General features: G+C 36.9%; 1 long non-coding RNA gene across 1 annotated transcript; it reads left to right on the top strand.

The window, feature by feature from the left end:
- Positions 1-3,680: 3,680 nt before the first annotated feature.
- On the top strand, positions 3,681-8,214 carry LOC121144261. Its single transcript, XR_005881575.1, has 3 exons — positions 3,681-3,737; positions 4,430-4,477; positions 7,962-8,214. It is a non-coding gene; the product is annotated as an uncharacterized LOC121144261 (long non-coding RNA).
- Positions 8,215-15,405: the final 7,191 nt, after the last annotated feature.

Raw genomic sequence — 15,405 nt, 5'->3', positions numbered from 1 at the left:
GCTAAATGGAAAAGCAGATTACATATTCCTTCAGCATAAACTGTGTTTTTTTTAAAGTACAAGGCAAATCCAATTTCCAACCTATTCAAAGCAAAAGGGAGGGTGGACGTGTGATACATTTCTATTCCTGGCTGTTCTTCAGCATGACACAAATTTTGATATCAGCATTTTGAACTTGTTATTTATTACAGCTTCAGAAATGTGCCCTGTGTCTGCCTTCTGTGTGGAACTGAGTCTGTTGATGATGAGGTGTTATGCAATTTAAAATCGCCTAAGGAAGCCTCATGGCAAAGCTTGCAGTTTATTCTGTCTATGTATATACTTCTCATTATATTTCGCTTTTGAAAGTCTACATTAGAAAGTAGTGAAATGGAGTTATATTTTGTAGTGAAGCAAACATGGTGATAATTGCACACCCTATATAGGTTTGTACCCTCTTCAGCATGATGATAGGTACTCTCTTGTCAAATGCCATTTAGCAAGCAAATCCAAATGTCAAGACTAGCTGCATTCATTGTCTCCAAGCAGGTAAAATTTACTTAGCTCCTTAGCAATCATGCCACAACAGGAGAGATGCCTTTAGCATATATCCATGTGGGAAGGTAACAATAAGAGTGGGTCCATATTTATGAGTTGCTATTTATGTGACAGTCATTTTTAAAGACAGTGTCTTGTTGAACATCAGTCAAGAGGACATGCTTAACACAACTGTCTTGAATGTGTCTCCTTATACAAAACTAATTGGGAAAGAAGTCAACTGGAAGTTATAAGAATGATATTATTTTGATCACTTCCCATAAATAAGTGCTTAAATGTCCAAGAAACAGACTCATAGACAAATACAAATACAGAAAATTAATGTTTTTAAGTTGAAATATGTTCTTAGGTAAATGCAAATGAGCTTAAAATTCTGCACAGACGTTTTTCTTTCCTGTTGGGGACGTCCTGTTATTTGCCTGTGCATTTGTCAATAAAGTACTGTCTGGCCAATAGAAAACCTAGATAGGAGGGACTAGGAGTCGAGGAGGATTCTGGGAAGGGGAAACACAAGAGAGTCAACATGTGACGCCATGGGGGTAGGACGCCGGGAACTATTCTCCGGTAAGAAACATACTTAGATTCACAATTATGGGGTAATTACTTAAGGCAGAGCTAGCCAGTAAGAGACAAACAAGGCCAACAGCTTCATAATTAATATAGCCTCCTGTGTGTTTATTTGGGACTCATGCGGATCTAGAACCAGGCTGGCGTGGCAGAGCCCAGGCGACTGGTGGGGAATAACCAAAGCGGCTAGCAAAAGAAAAAGCTTCTCTTAACACTTTCCTTTTTATTTAAATTAGAAACAAACTTGTTTTACATGTGAGGCCCAGTTACCTCTCCCTCCCCTCCTCCCCTGCCCCCCACACCAACCCCCTATCCCATGCCCTTTCTGCTCCCCAGGGAGGGTGAGGCCTTCCATGTGGGATCTTCAAAGTCTGTCATATCATTTGGAGCAGGGCTTAGGCCCTCCAGCTGACAGAGTATCCCCCATGCTGCACAGATATTTCAATAAGACACAAATGTTCTACTCATTTTCTTGTTCTCTCTTAATTTGTTGTTGAGTAGAAGCCATAATATCCCAGCTTACCAGTTTGCTTACACTAATCCTTTGTAAAGCTTACAATGGCATTTGACAGATATTAAAAATTCAATTGGTATAATAATGTACCATATTCCAAGAAAGTAAAATATTTAGTAAGAAAGGGAGGTATTTGGGTCATTCGAATTAATCAGACAGTATGGTTGATAATTATTAATTAATAATTCAGACTTCTATGCAATGAAATTATGCACTACTCTGATTTAATGTCTGAAGCTTTTTCGGATTTCCAAATATTGTTTCATAACATAACTCCACATCCAAAAGCAAGCACTATGTGCTTTTAAAAATTCTGGAAATATCTTCAGATTTAACTTACTGAAAGTACTGTGTGGTTTCCCTTAAATAACAATATTACCTATGGGAGGGAGGCTTGCATTTATTTATTTATTTATTCTTTTTGGTAAAATCAAACCTTTTAAATATAACTTTAAATCTTTTCAAGATAAGCAATTTTATATCAACAAAAATTAATTGAATGATAAATCTTTCTGTAAAATTATTGTATATTCTACCTATAATACAATTAACTTCCTGTCACAAAGTTTGCTTGTTCAATATAACATAAACCTCTGCGTTTTTATAGATCATGCCAATTATTTCTTAGTAGTGAGTATTTAAGTGTTTATAGATTACATTACAGTCTGTCCACATAGCATATTTTCACTGTAAGTGGTCCACAGATAAACTTAGGCATGGAACCTGTGTCATCATCATCATGAATAAGAGTAGATACTCAGCATGATCATGGGAGCCTCTTTGAAACACTGAGTAGCAGAATTGATGGAACACAGAATAGTATAATTTCAACCTTTTTTAATAAACAGTAAATATGTTGCCTTCGTTGTCTATCCATTTTTTTTTCATGCAATGATTAACATAAGAACTGGGACTCACAGAGAAGTTGTCATAATTGTCATTATCATTTTACTATACATGGAAAAGTATAGATGATGCAAAAAATAAAAAGTCAGTTTTATAGGGCTCATTTACTAGTGATTACAACATTTACTAAAGAGCATTGCCATTAGCTTAAATAAACAGAAGTTTCAATATTGGCTCAGATATTCAGCTGCAGTGTCAGCTTTGGTTCTTCACAGAGATTAACAGTTAGAGCTACAGCTGCTAAGTAAAATGAGTGTGGCTCTCTATGAGGAGGGTGAAGGTACCAGAAGTCACTTCCCAGTTAAGACTGAGCCTGGAAATGGAAACTTCGTGGTTTTCTCGAAATCTCTGAAGTTAATTGAACTTTTTCAAACACTAGTGGTACTGTTGTCAAACTTTACATTTGTTAGTAAAAAGAAACTTCAACATTAATTTGAATTCAATGATTCCCTCTTGAAACCCAGCAGCTTGAAACTTATAATGTGATCCAATTCTATTTGGTATGTAAGTGAAGATCCACACTCTATGTGTGGGATCTTGGAGTTGAGTTACAATTTAAAGGTAGGATCATTCTTGCACACCATAAATAGCAACAAATACATGGTATTTATGTCTAGAGTGTCTCTCTATGCTCCATTACAAAACTTTGCTTCTTGCAGTGGTCCTCTCCTCTCCTCCTCTTGTCTCCTCTCTTCTCCTCCTCCTCTCCTCTCCCCTCCCCTCCCCTCCCCTCCTCTCCTCTCCTCCTCCTCTCCTCTCCTCCTCCTCTCCTTCTCCCCTCCTCTCTTCTCCTCCTCCTCTCCTCTCCTCCTCTCCTCTCCTCCTCCTCTCCTCCTCCTCTCCTCTCCTCTCCCCTCCCCTCCCCTCCCCTCCTCTCCTCTCCTCTCCTCTCCTCCTCCTCTCCTGTCCTCCTCCTCTCCTCTCCTCCTCCTCTCCTCTCCTCTCCTCCACTCCTCCTCTCCTCTCCTCCTCTTCTCCTCTCCTCTTCTCTCCTTTCCTCTCCTTTCTCCTTTATTCCCTTCCTTTCCCTTCTCCTTGTCTTACCTCCTCTCTCCTTTCCTGTCCTCCTTTCCCTTTTCTAGCTTGCTTTTTCATTACTGTGATAAAAACTATAACCTAAAGCATATTGGTGAGGAGAGAGTTTATCTCATCTTACAGGTTTCATGCCATCGGTGAGGAAATTCAAGACAGGAACCAAAGCAGAAACAACGAGGTAAGCATGAATATTGGATTCTCTCTAAGTTCAGTGTGAACTGTCATTTTTTATCAACCTAGCTTCACCTCATTAGGGGTGTACCACTCTCAATAAGCTGGAGCCTATTGCATCAATTAACTGTCTAGAAAATGCGGTAGCCCAACCAGATGGAGGCAATGCTTCAACCGGGGCTCCCTTTTTTCCAGGTATGTTACTCTAACAACCAGGATTAGCTATCCCATTCCCCCACTATTCCTCTTTCCAATGTCTGTGGTGAGTAGCATAACTTAACAACAACCTGCTGGATTATCCTGTCATGGGCTGCCTTGCACTAAGCCTTAAAACTAATATGAAATGATACCTGCCATTCTGAGACCTCAAAAGATTTCTTTATTTATAAGTCTTTCGATTCCAGTGCCTTGTTAAAGTAGTGGGATGCTGATTTACATACACAGCTGTATAAACAATATATTCTTTTAAAACTCATTATATTGTTTTCAAGAAAATTAAAGTATATAATCATATTCAGCATTCATCTGTTTTGCATTATGTATATTCATGTTATAACAAGGACAAACATGAAATATTTTTCTCCCAATTGCATTCATATTTTATTTGAATAGTTTCTACAATTATAAGATATGCTGCTTTTTATATATCAACTATTCATAATTTTCAACATAATTTTGATATTACATGTTTTCTCACAGGTGTTAACATCATCATCTGATATTGTTCATAACAACATAATCAATATGGTTTGTATCAAGATTTCTCATGTAATTTGATATGCAAAACTGAGAAGTAAGAATTTACTATTTCGAATGAGCTTAAGTCTAAATTTTCACATAGAAAAATATATTTTCTTACTGGCACAATCAAGGCTTTTCTACTTGAAGAACTGTACTTTGCCCTGTGATGAGTCACACTACAACTTATGTTTGTAGTTGCAGCCTTCTTTTAGAAATTTCAGTAGTCGTTGGAGTTCATTTGTTTTAGAATTACATAGTCATTTAAAATATTTCCCTAATTATAAAGTCTCTATTTTCCATTCTCAGTTTTCCCCCATCTTTATCTCTCAAACTTCTGCAATGTTTTTTTAAATTGACATCAAGATCTGATTTACAGAAAGGCTTATTGTTAGAATTTCTATAGATGAAAAGAATGATCTGTGGATTTGTGTGACTGGGGTTATGAACACACCAGCAGAAGCACATCTACCTCTGAGTGCCTCATCCCAAATCTCCCTTTTCTCTACAAAGCCACTTTCTTGCTGATGACAGGACTCATAATGAATGTATTTTTGCAAATTATATTTATTTAGTAAAGGTACCATGAATATCATGATGTCTAATATTTTTACTGAATAAATATTGGAATTGACCACTGCAAATACAAAGCTTTTCCAGAAGAATAAATTATAGCTGCTGTTTCACATGTTATAGAGAAAAAATCCTGAACATCTGCTTGATTCTATCTACCTTGCTGTTTATGGCTGTGGCTGAGGGACTTGCAGTTTTGAAAGGGTTGGGTCTGTGAGCAATATGCATATAACATGAACACAGAAGCTAAATTCTTAAAGGAATAGAGGCCATAATAGGAGGCAGAGGGGCAAGAAATGGAAGCATAGTAAGGTATGTGGGTGATATGCTCACGGTAATTAGGTATTTGTGGGAATGTGACGCTATAAAACCCAGGATAAGAAAGTATATTTTAAGATTATTCCACTAATAAAAAAGTAGAGGCTGAAACCAAGTTCCTGCAAGAAAGACAGCAAATGCGTGAGCTGCATATGCATCAATGTCTTTAAACAAATGTTACAGTGTCCCCCAGGCCTACATTTCCCATTGACACACACAGGCATACTCTTCCCCAACTTTCCATCTTTCTTAATAATGAAGATATGTCTAATGTTGATATCCAATAAGTCCTCACATTTATTACTATTTAATTATTATAATTATATATTTTCTTGTTACAGTGTCTCATGTCAATGCTCATCACCAAAATTAAAGACAGATATATGCAATTTATTTATGAAATATTTCTGATTGTGAATTGTGTGTCCCAAACTGTAAAAGGATGCTAGATATTTAAAAGATAAACCCAGGGAGTCTCACCCTTATAACCGGCAAAATATAAAGATGTGGGAATTTTATACTACAAGACAAACGTTGCATTAGTGAGTTCAGAAGAGGGGTACTCATCGAAAGTTAAAATGCATAAAAATTGTAATGATGACATTTGATAACCAATTCTAATTTGTCATTATGGTGTGTATGCTTCCAAGCCCTTTATGCATACGTACACAGCATGATAAATCCAATGTGAATGTGTTAGAAGTGCTTGTGTCTTCAAATGCCATCTCACCTATGTGTATTGGTGGTTTTTCAATTTCCTGTGTAACAAAAGTGAAAAGTAATTGTTTAATCATATTAACATCATTATTATCATTGTAATTGTCATCATCATTATTTATAATAACAATAATTATTATTATCATTATTTTCTAAGGAAGTATCTAGATTAAAACCTAGAATAGGGGCAAGAGATTAAGCAAGAAATACAATTTTTTTAAAGTCCTAAACTCCCACTGAACCCAGAGTTCCTACCAAGGGTTGAACTAAATGTGAAGACAAGATGCAAGACCAGCAGCATGCACTCTCCGAGGAACACATGTGCAGAAGGCAGTAAAGCCTCAAGATACTATGGACTGCTGGCGTCACTAACCTCCCATCTTATTCATTAACTTTTTAGTGCATAACAGTGGGGCTATAGGATTGTGTATTGAAATTCATAGATTTTTGCATGAGATGGGCATATCAGCTTTTGTATTCCACATGAAGGAAATACAGACATAAATGTTAAAATAATTGCTTAAGTTATGCTGATAATTTTATGACAAGGTCAATTCTGAGTCCACACATTAACCTTATGCTCTACAGATTATTAAGGAAATTGGTCATAAATTAAGAATGTGAAAAGAAAGTTGTATGATGTTATATGTGAAACAAACCATGAATATAAGTGAGAAAGTGCTATTTAATCCACTTAATTCAAATCCAGAGTGATAAATAATACAAATTGAACTTGCAATCCCACTGATAACTTGAGCTTTGGCGCAGAGGTGTCAGGAAAGTTAAATCCTAAACTGTGAAAACATGCTCTACATCATTATAACCTAAGATACCCAGATATCAGTTGTTGCAGAATGCTAAGAAGTATCAATTACTCAAAAGCAATGTATCTTCAATACTCTGAAAGTACTCGATATTTCTTTTTAAAAAAAGCAAATACTGTCTTTCCAGTTAGACCAGAATGGGGGCAATTTCGCTGGTATAAGAGCTAAAGAGGGAGAGTCTGTGCACTGTCTCTGAGTGCTGCCTATAACGAAGGCCACTCACACGGAGACAATTCCATAATCGGGAGACCCTGGCTAAACTTCAGTGTGCACACCCTTCATGAGAACCCTTCCAAATCAGCTCTCCGAGGAGCACAACGAGGACGCTGGCAGAATGTGAGTTGGGCTGGGCAAGTCAGAGTTCAATCTCAGAGAAGCAGAAGCTATGGCATTGGTGCAGAAATTTAAACTTTAGTCTATCTGTAAGAACCAAGCCAAAGCAAAACCCAAACCCAACAAACAAAACAACAAAAAAGCAAAAAAGAAACATAAAACTACTCACTCTTGAGTATCTTCCCTACTTCCTGCAGTCCCTAGGCCTGAAATCAGAAGTTCTGTCCCAAAAGACAGGTTCCTAAGAGTGTGGAAAGGAATAAGACATGAAATGAAAGGAAGAAGGTGGGAAGTAGGTCTTTGCTCAGTATTTTCTTTGAAATCAAGAACTGGGGCAGAAGCCTGCTGTCTGTCACCCGAGTTACTAAGAGGGTTCCTTTGTACTTTAAGTTCTAAGTATTTATGGAAATTTTCCTCTTTACTTTCTACGTTATTTTTTCTTCTTGGTCAGAAGAAGCACATTGCTCTACACAAGCTGCCAGCATGTGCTTTTTGATAAAGCATTCATTTCTAATACACTTCACAGAGCTAACTTACTTTTGGGGAGACACAGGAAATTTAAAATGTACTAAAGTGCCATTCATGCTCTAGAACTGTTTCTGGCTTGGTTTGGGGGAACAAATATTGGTTTTATTAAGCCCTGTCTTAGTTTGGTTTGTATTGTGATGAACACCGTTACCAAAACCAACTTGGGGATGAAATGGTTTATCTCTTACTACAATACACAGGTCCCTCACCATCACTGAGAGAACTCAAGCAGGAACCTAGAGGCTGAAGCTGAAGAAGAGACCACGGGGGATTCCTTAACTGACTTGACCCCAGTGCTTCCTGAGGCTGCTTTTTACACACCGTGGGCCCACCTGTCAGGGCTGGCAAAGTACTTGCAGAAATGACAGAAGGAGGATACTCTAAAGCTTCAGAAGCCTGAGCTGCGCTGCAGCTTCAGGGATTAACTGACAGTACCTAGCTTTTAATTATAGACTAAGGAAATGTGTATCACTTATTATTTAAAAAAACATTTCTTTGTTAAAGTGAGGAGGCATTATTTCCCATGATTATTTGCCAAGAGTATGGGCATTTACTGTCATTTTGATATTTAGTTTATACAAATACTCCATCTGCCTCTGCCTCTCTGTTTTTCTCTCTCCATCTGTGGTGTGTGTGTGTGCATGTGTGTGTGTGTGTGTGTGTGTGTGTGTGTATGTGTGTGTGTGTGTTTCCTTTAAGCAGCTGATAGAGTAGTACATTTCCACATGTCAATTTTGAAGAACTAGATATCCCTCTTATGCTCCCTCTTCTACCCTCCCTTTCCATCCTACACATCATTTAACATATCCTACATTATTATCAATCTCTCTCTCTTTATGTTCTCAATTTATCTCCCAAATCACCACAAAGACCTTTACTACTTTGCAGTCTTCTTTAGGTTGTCTAAAATATCACATTTAAGTTTAATCATCCCAATATGAGGTAACTCCACTTAAAATCACTATGTTAGTATAAAGTGCAAATTTGTTTGTCTGTCTGTCTGTGAAAATTTAAAGATGGAATTTCTATATGATAAAGAACATGTAGCATGTCAACATTTATATTTGGGGGTTGAATTTAATAAGTGTAAATGATAATTTCTGCTCTATCAATTTACATGAAAATTTTGTTTACATTATTAATTAATATACTGGTGGATATGTGGGGTGTTTCTATTTTCTAGGTATAGTGGGCAGAACAAAATGAACATAATGAACAAGTATGTGTGTAGTAAGATTTGGGGTAATGTAGATGGGTTGTAAGATTGTATCTCTAGCTTTTTGAGGGAATTTCACACTACTTTTCACAGAGGATTCCCTATTTTGAACTCTCATCAAGAGTGAGTAAGTTTCTCTATATCCATACTAGCATTCGTTACGGATTTTTGTTGTTGTTGTTGTTATATTGGCCACTTAATTTGTATAAAATATTGTACTTGAAGTTCTAGCTACAGCAATAAGACAACAAAAGGAGATCAAGGTGATACAAATTAGAAAGGAAGAAATCAAACTTTCACTATTTGCAGATGATATGATAGTCTATGTAAGCAACCCAAAGGATTCTACCGGGAAATTCCTACAGCTGATAAACACCTTCAGTGAAGTGGCAGGATACAAAATTAACTAAAAAATATCAGTAACCCTACTATATATAGACAATAAAGGGGATGAGAAAGAAATAAGAGAAACATCACCATTTACAATAGCCATACACTATAAAATATCTTGGGGCAACTCTAACCAAATAGGTGAAAGACCTGTATAACAAGAACTTTGAGTCTTTAAAGAAAGAAATTAAAGAAGATACCAGAAAATGGATAGATCTCCCATGCTCTGGATAGGTAGGATCAATGTAGTAAAAATGGCAATCTTACCAAAAGCAAGTTACAGATTCAATGCAATCCCTATCAAAATACCAGCACAATTTTTCACTGACCTCAAAAGGACAATCCTCAACATCAAATGTAAAAACAAAAGACCCAGGTTAGCCAAGGCAACCCTGTACAATAAAGGAACTTCCGGAGGCATCACCATCCCTGACTTCAAGCTCTATGATAGAGCTATCGTCCTGAAAACAGCTTGACATTAGCACAAAAACAGACAGGTAGACCAATGGAATCAAATCGAAGACCCTGATATCAAACCACACACCTTGAACACCCAATCTTTGACAAAGAAGCTAAAACTATACAATGGAAAAAAATAAAGCATCTTCAACAAGTGGTTCTGGCATAACTGGATGCTGGCATGTAGAAGATTGCAGATAGATCCATGTATATTTCCATGCATAAAACTTAAGTTCCATTGAATTAAAGACCTGAACATAAATCCAGCCACACTGAACCTCTTAGAAGAGCAATTGGGAGGTACCTTGAATGAATTGGTACAGGAGACTGCTTCCTGATTATAACACCACTAGCACAGACACTGAGATTGACAATTAATAAATGGGACTTCCTGTAACTGAGGAGCTTCTGCAGGGCAAAGGACACATTCAACAAGAGAAAATGACAGCCCACAAAATGGGAAAAGATATTCACAAACCCCATATCTGAGAGAGGGCTGATCTCCAAAATTTACAAATAACTGAAGAAGCAAGTCTCCAGAAAACCAAAGGATTCAATTATAAAATGCGGTATAGAACTAAATAGAGAATTCTCAATAGAGGGGTCTAAAATGGCCAAGAGACACTTGAGAAAGCGCTCAACATCATTAGCCATTAGGGAAATGCAAATCAAAACAACTCTGAGATACCATCTCACTCCCATCCAAAAGGCTAAAATCAAAAACACTAATGACAGTTTATCCTGGAGAGGATTTGGAGAATTGGATACAAACCTCCACTGCCAGTGGGAATAACAACTTGTGCAGCCACTTTGGAGATCAGTATGGAGATTCCTCAGGAAATGGAAATCAGTCTCCCACAAGACCCATCAATTCCACTCTTAGGCATACATCCAAAAGATGTACCCTCATACAATAAGGACATCTGCTCAAACATGTTCACAGCAGCATTATTTGTAATAGTCAGAACCTGGAAAGAACCTAGATGCCCCTCAACTGAAGAGTGGATAGAGAATACGTGGTACATTTACACAATGGAGTACTACTCAGCAGAAAAAAATGGAATCTTGAAATTTGCAGGCAAATGGATGGCACTAGAAGAAACCATCCTGAGTGAGATAACCCAGTCACAAAAAGACAAGCATGGTATTTACTCACTTATATATGGATTTCAGACATGGAGCAGCGCATTGCCAGCCTACAATCCTACCGTCAGATAGTCTGGGGTGCAGGTAGCACCCTAACAGAGATATGCATGGCAACCCAGAGAGAGGGTATGGGATGAGATCTTCTAATTGGATTTGGGGGTAAAAGGGGATGGCAGAAGGAGATGGGAGAAAGAGAGGGAGAAAATAGGAGGAGAGAGGAGGACATGGGAGAGCAGGAAAGTTGAACCAGGGTAAGAACAGAGGAGAAAACGATGGGAGATACCATAAAAGAGGGAGCCATTATAAGTTGGAGGAGTGATCTAGCACTAGTGAGGTCTTCACAGATCTACATGAATGTACCAACTTGCATTAAGGCTACCTTAAATACCCTCCCATGATAATGAGAATGATGACTACCTCATATGCCATCCTAGAACTCTCATCCAGTGGCTGATGGAGGCAGAGGCAGACACCCACAGCTATGAACCGAATAAAACTCCTGGAACCCAATTGTAAAAAGGAGTGACGACCAAAGGAATCAAGATCCAGCTGGCGAAACCCACAGGGGGAACACATGCATCCCAGACTGATGACTGAGGCGCCAGCATGGGACTGATCCAGACATCCCTCCCACTGAACCTGGGTAACAGAGAGATGGCCGTGGCAATCTGTGGGTCCTTGGAGAGTAGAGCAGCATTTATTCCTGGCATACAGAGGGACTCTTGAAACCCATACCACGTGGAGGGTTGCTCTCTCAGCCTGAACACATGGGGAAGAACCTAGGCCCTTCCCGGAATGATGTGACAGACTCTGAAAATCCCTCATGGAAGCCCTTGCCCTCCCTGGGGAGCAGAGTGGGGATGGAGTGGGGGTGAGGGGTTAGGAGGATTGGGGGTTGGGAGAAGAGGGAAGGGAGAGGGAACTGAGAGTAACATGTGTAAAAAATTAAATAAAAAAATGAAAAAAAATTGAGTCTCAAATGGTTTTAATTTGTTTTTTCCCTGATGATTAAGGATGGTGAAGATTAAAGAAAAACTCTTTATTAATCATTCTTATATCTTCTTTTGAGAAATCCGTTTAGGTCTATGCACCAAGTTTTAATTATTTTGTTGCCTTGAGGTGTTTTGTTGCTTTGGAGGTTTCATGTATGTGTATAGTTCAGACACTTATATATTCTGTCAGATTTAAAGCTGATACAGTATTTTTTTATATTTCATAGGCTGCCTCTTCACTTGAATGTTGGTTCCCTTGCTATGCAGAAGCTTTTTTATTTCATAAGCTTTCATTTACCAATTATTGGCATTCATGCTTTTGCTATTAGAGCCCTATTCAGAAAGCCCTTTTCTGTGCCTATAATCAAAGAAGTTTTATTGATTTTCTCCTCCAAAAAATCTCAAGGTAATAGGTCTTATGTTGAGTTACTTGATAAAGTTGAAGTTGAGTCTTATTCAAAGTGACAAGTAAGGATTTTCTTTCTTTCTTCTACACAAGCTGTCTTACTGGCCTCTTTGCCACAAATCAGGTGGCTCAAGGAGGGAGACTTTATGTGATCATCAATTCTAGATCATTGAACCATTGTTCAATGTGACTGTTTTAAAGTCAGCATCATGTCTTTTCTTATACTGTGGTTCTATAATATGGCTTGCATATGAGAAGATGATACTTTCAGAAGTATTTATATTGATTGCAATTACATTATCAGTCTTATTTATTGTTCCTGTACTAATTTTATGATTTTTTTAAAATTTTCTGTGAAAATTTGTTTAAAATGCTAATGGGGATTGTAATGAATCTATGGATTGCTTTGGTTATGATGGCCATTTCCAGAGTATAAATCTTACTGATATGTGAGCATGAGAATTCTTTTCATCTTTCGGCATCTTCTTCAGTGTCTTTCCAGTGTATTAAAGTTTTTATTTTACAGGTCTTACATTTCCTCATTTAGGCTGGTTTTATGATTTTCTTTGGTGTTTTTGTGAACAGGACAGTTTTTATGTCTTTTCTTTCTCAGTGACTTTCTTCTGTTAATATCCCTCATGATGAAGGGTCCAGATTGGAGATACATGAGGACTGAATCAGCATAATGAAAACACTATGCAGCATGTCCATAAATGACATCCTGATTAATGGAGGATACTTGAAATATTTCCACAAAACAAGAAACAAGGCAAGGACATGCATTCTCTTCAAGTCTCATCAGTGTATGTAACACATGGAATCAGCTAGTACAATTAAATAAGTATGGAGATTAAGAACATACAAAGAAGATAAGGATAAATCGAAGTATCATTGTTAGCAGATGATATTATTCTTTATGTAGAAGACCTTATAGACTGCACTAGAAAATACCTACAGCTGTTAACCAGGAACAACAAAGTAGCAGGATGCAAAATTAATGCACATATACAAATTTTCTGTGTCTCCAAGAACTGAGGATGCTTTAATTAACATTCTACAGTTAATTTTTGACATACTTGCTTATATCCTTGTGTCATAAGCAACACAAGTAGGTTTTCCCCATATATATCCACATCTTATTCTCCAGAACTGTTGGCTGTTATCCTATATTAACTGAATTAGGAACTTTCAAAGCAGGCCTAACTTCACTGACAGTACTTTTGACAAAAGTTAGAATAAAAGAGAGAAGATCATACAAGAGAAAATGTGAGGAACTTGTGACTGGAACCACATCTTCATAAGTCAAGGATATGCACAACCACTGGAAGATCAGGAGGAAAGGTTCTCCTAGAGTGCCTCTATCAAATGTGGTCCATTTTCTAGTCTAATTGCAGACCAGAAGCTCATAAGGTTTTAGAAAAAAAGGTTTGCATTGTTTAGAGCTTTCTGATTTATTGCATTTTATGTGCAAGATTTGGGAAAATGAAACATTAGTCACAAGCAAGTAGTACTTTCTTATAGTAGAAAAAGGAAAAGAGTTAAAATGCTTAGAACAACTAAATGGCATGTAAACTGGTTTATAATATACATACAAACTGATTTCTAAGTTAGACAGAAACAGTACAACTCTTTTTTTCAATTTTTGGGCTTATAATACATTTATCCCTTGCCTTTCCTACTGCAAGATCCCCCTATATACCCCTTCTTGTTATCTTTCAAATTCTTAGCTGCTGCTTTCATTAGTTGTTGGTACATGTATGTATGTGTATCTATATACATATGTATTCCTAAATATGGTAAGTCTTTATAATGTTATCTTCATGTATAATTTCAGGGTTTATCATTTAGTATTGGATAAATAATCTATGTTCTCTCTACATGGCAGAGTACAAACACGTGATACAAATTTTATGCTTTAACAGATAACCTCATACCCACATTCAAAATCAATAGTTTTGATTCTCATTCTCATGGAACAAAGACTGGTACAGCATTCTTGGTAGACTTAGCTGTCAACATGTTTTCTCAGCTTGTAAAATAACTAATGTTGTGGTAGAAAAGCACCCTGGAACAAATGCCCTGGGAATATCATTCTTCACTTGCTTCAGTTTTTGGTTTAGTGAGGAAAAACAAACCTTATGTTTAGATCTGGTGGCCTATGTTTAGATCTGTTTGCACTGGGCTAAGCTGTCCTTGTTATTTTAGACAAAAGCAGTAAGGATTTTTTTGTTGTTGTTCTTATTTTTCAGAAAGGAACTGTAAAATGTATTAAGGAAGATGTTGATAATATTTTAGAAACACAATATCTATATCCTATAAATGAAAATAACAATATCATATACTTAATCATCTTTTGTGTTAATTGAGCATTTTTGGACAATAATAACCAAGTTAACAACATTTATCAATATCTATCAAAAACTAGAAGATTAACGACCAAATGTTTTAGAATATATTGGAGGAATTTATTTAATTTTGACAAAGGCACACTTCCAATTATTTTAAAACCATGATGACTTTTTTGCTGATGAATTGACTAATTATTAAAAATTCTCTTTAAGAGTAGGTCAATTGTGATTTTATCATTAAAATATTATAAACTTGTGTATCTCCAAAAGAATTCCCAGATCATAGATGCTAGATACATTTCTGTAATTATCAAGTATTTAAAAATATAAGTGGTGTTTGCAATGTCATGCTGATACTAATTGTGGTGATAAGTGATAAGCTATTAAGTTAAAAGCCATTCAATTAATAAATGTTGGAATGGATTTCTTCTGTTGTTATCATTTGTATTCAATGATTGAGAAGACATGCATTCCATCTTACTGATTTAGCAATAATAACAATAATAATAACAAGAAAAAAACTCATAAGATAAAGCTTATAATAATTCCAGGATAGAAGGGGAGGGACACATGGATTCTCACTCCTGGCTGAGGAACTATTGGTAATTGATGGTCACCAGGTAAGTGAGATTCAGTTTTCTTTAACAATGTGGTCCCTGGTGAAATGACTGTGCTCCAGTTGATGGT

The sequence above is a fragment of the Mesocricetus auratus genome, unplaced genomic scaffold, assembly GCF_017639785.1.
Source record: "Mesocricetus auratus isolate SY011 unplaced genomic scaffold, BCM_Maur_2.0 Super-Scaffold_100015, whole genome shotgun sequence".
NCBI classification, from domain to species: domain Eukaryota; kingdom Metazoa; phylum Chordata; class Mammalia; order Rodentia; family Cricetidae; genus Mesocricetus; species Mesocricetus auratus.
This window is presented reverse-complemented; position numbering and strand designations above follow the sequence as displayed.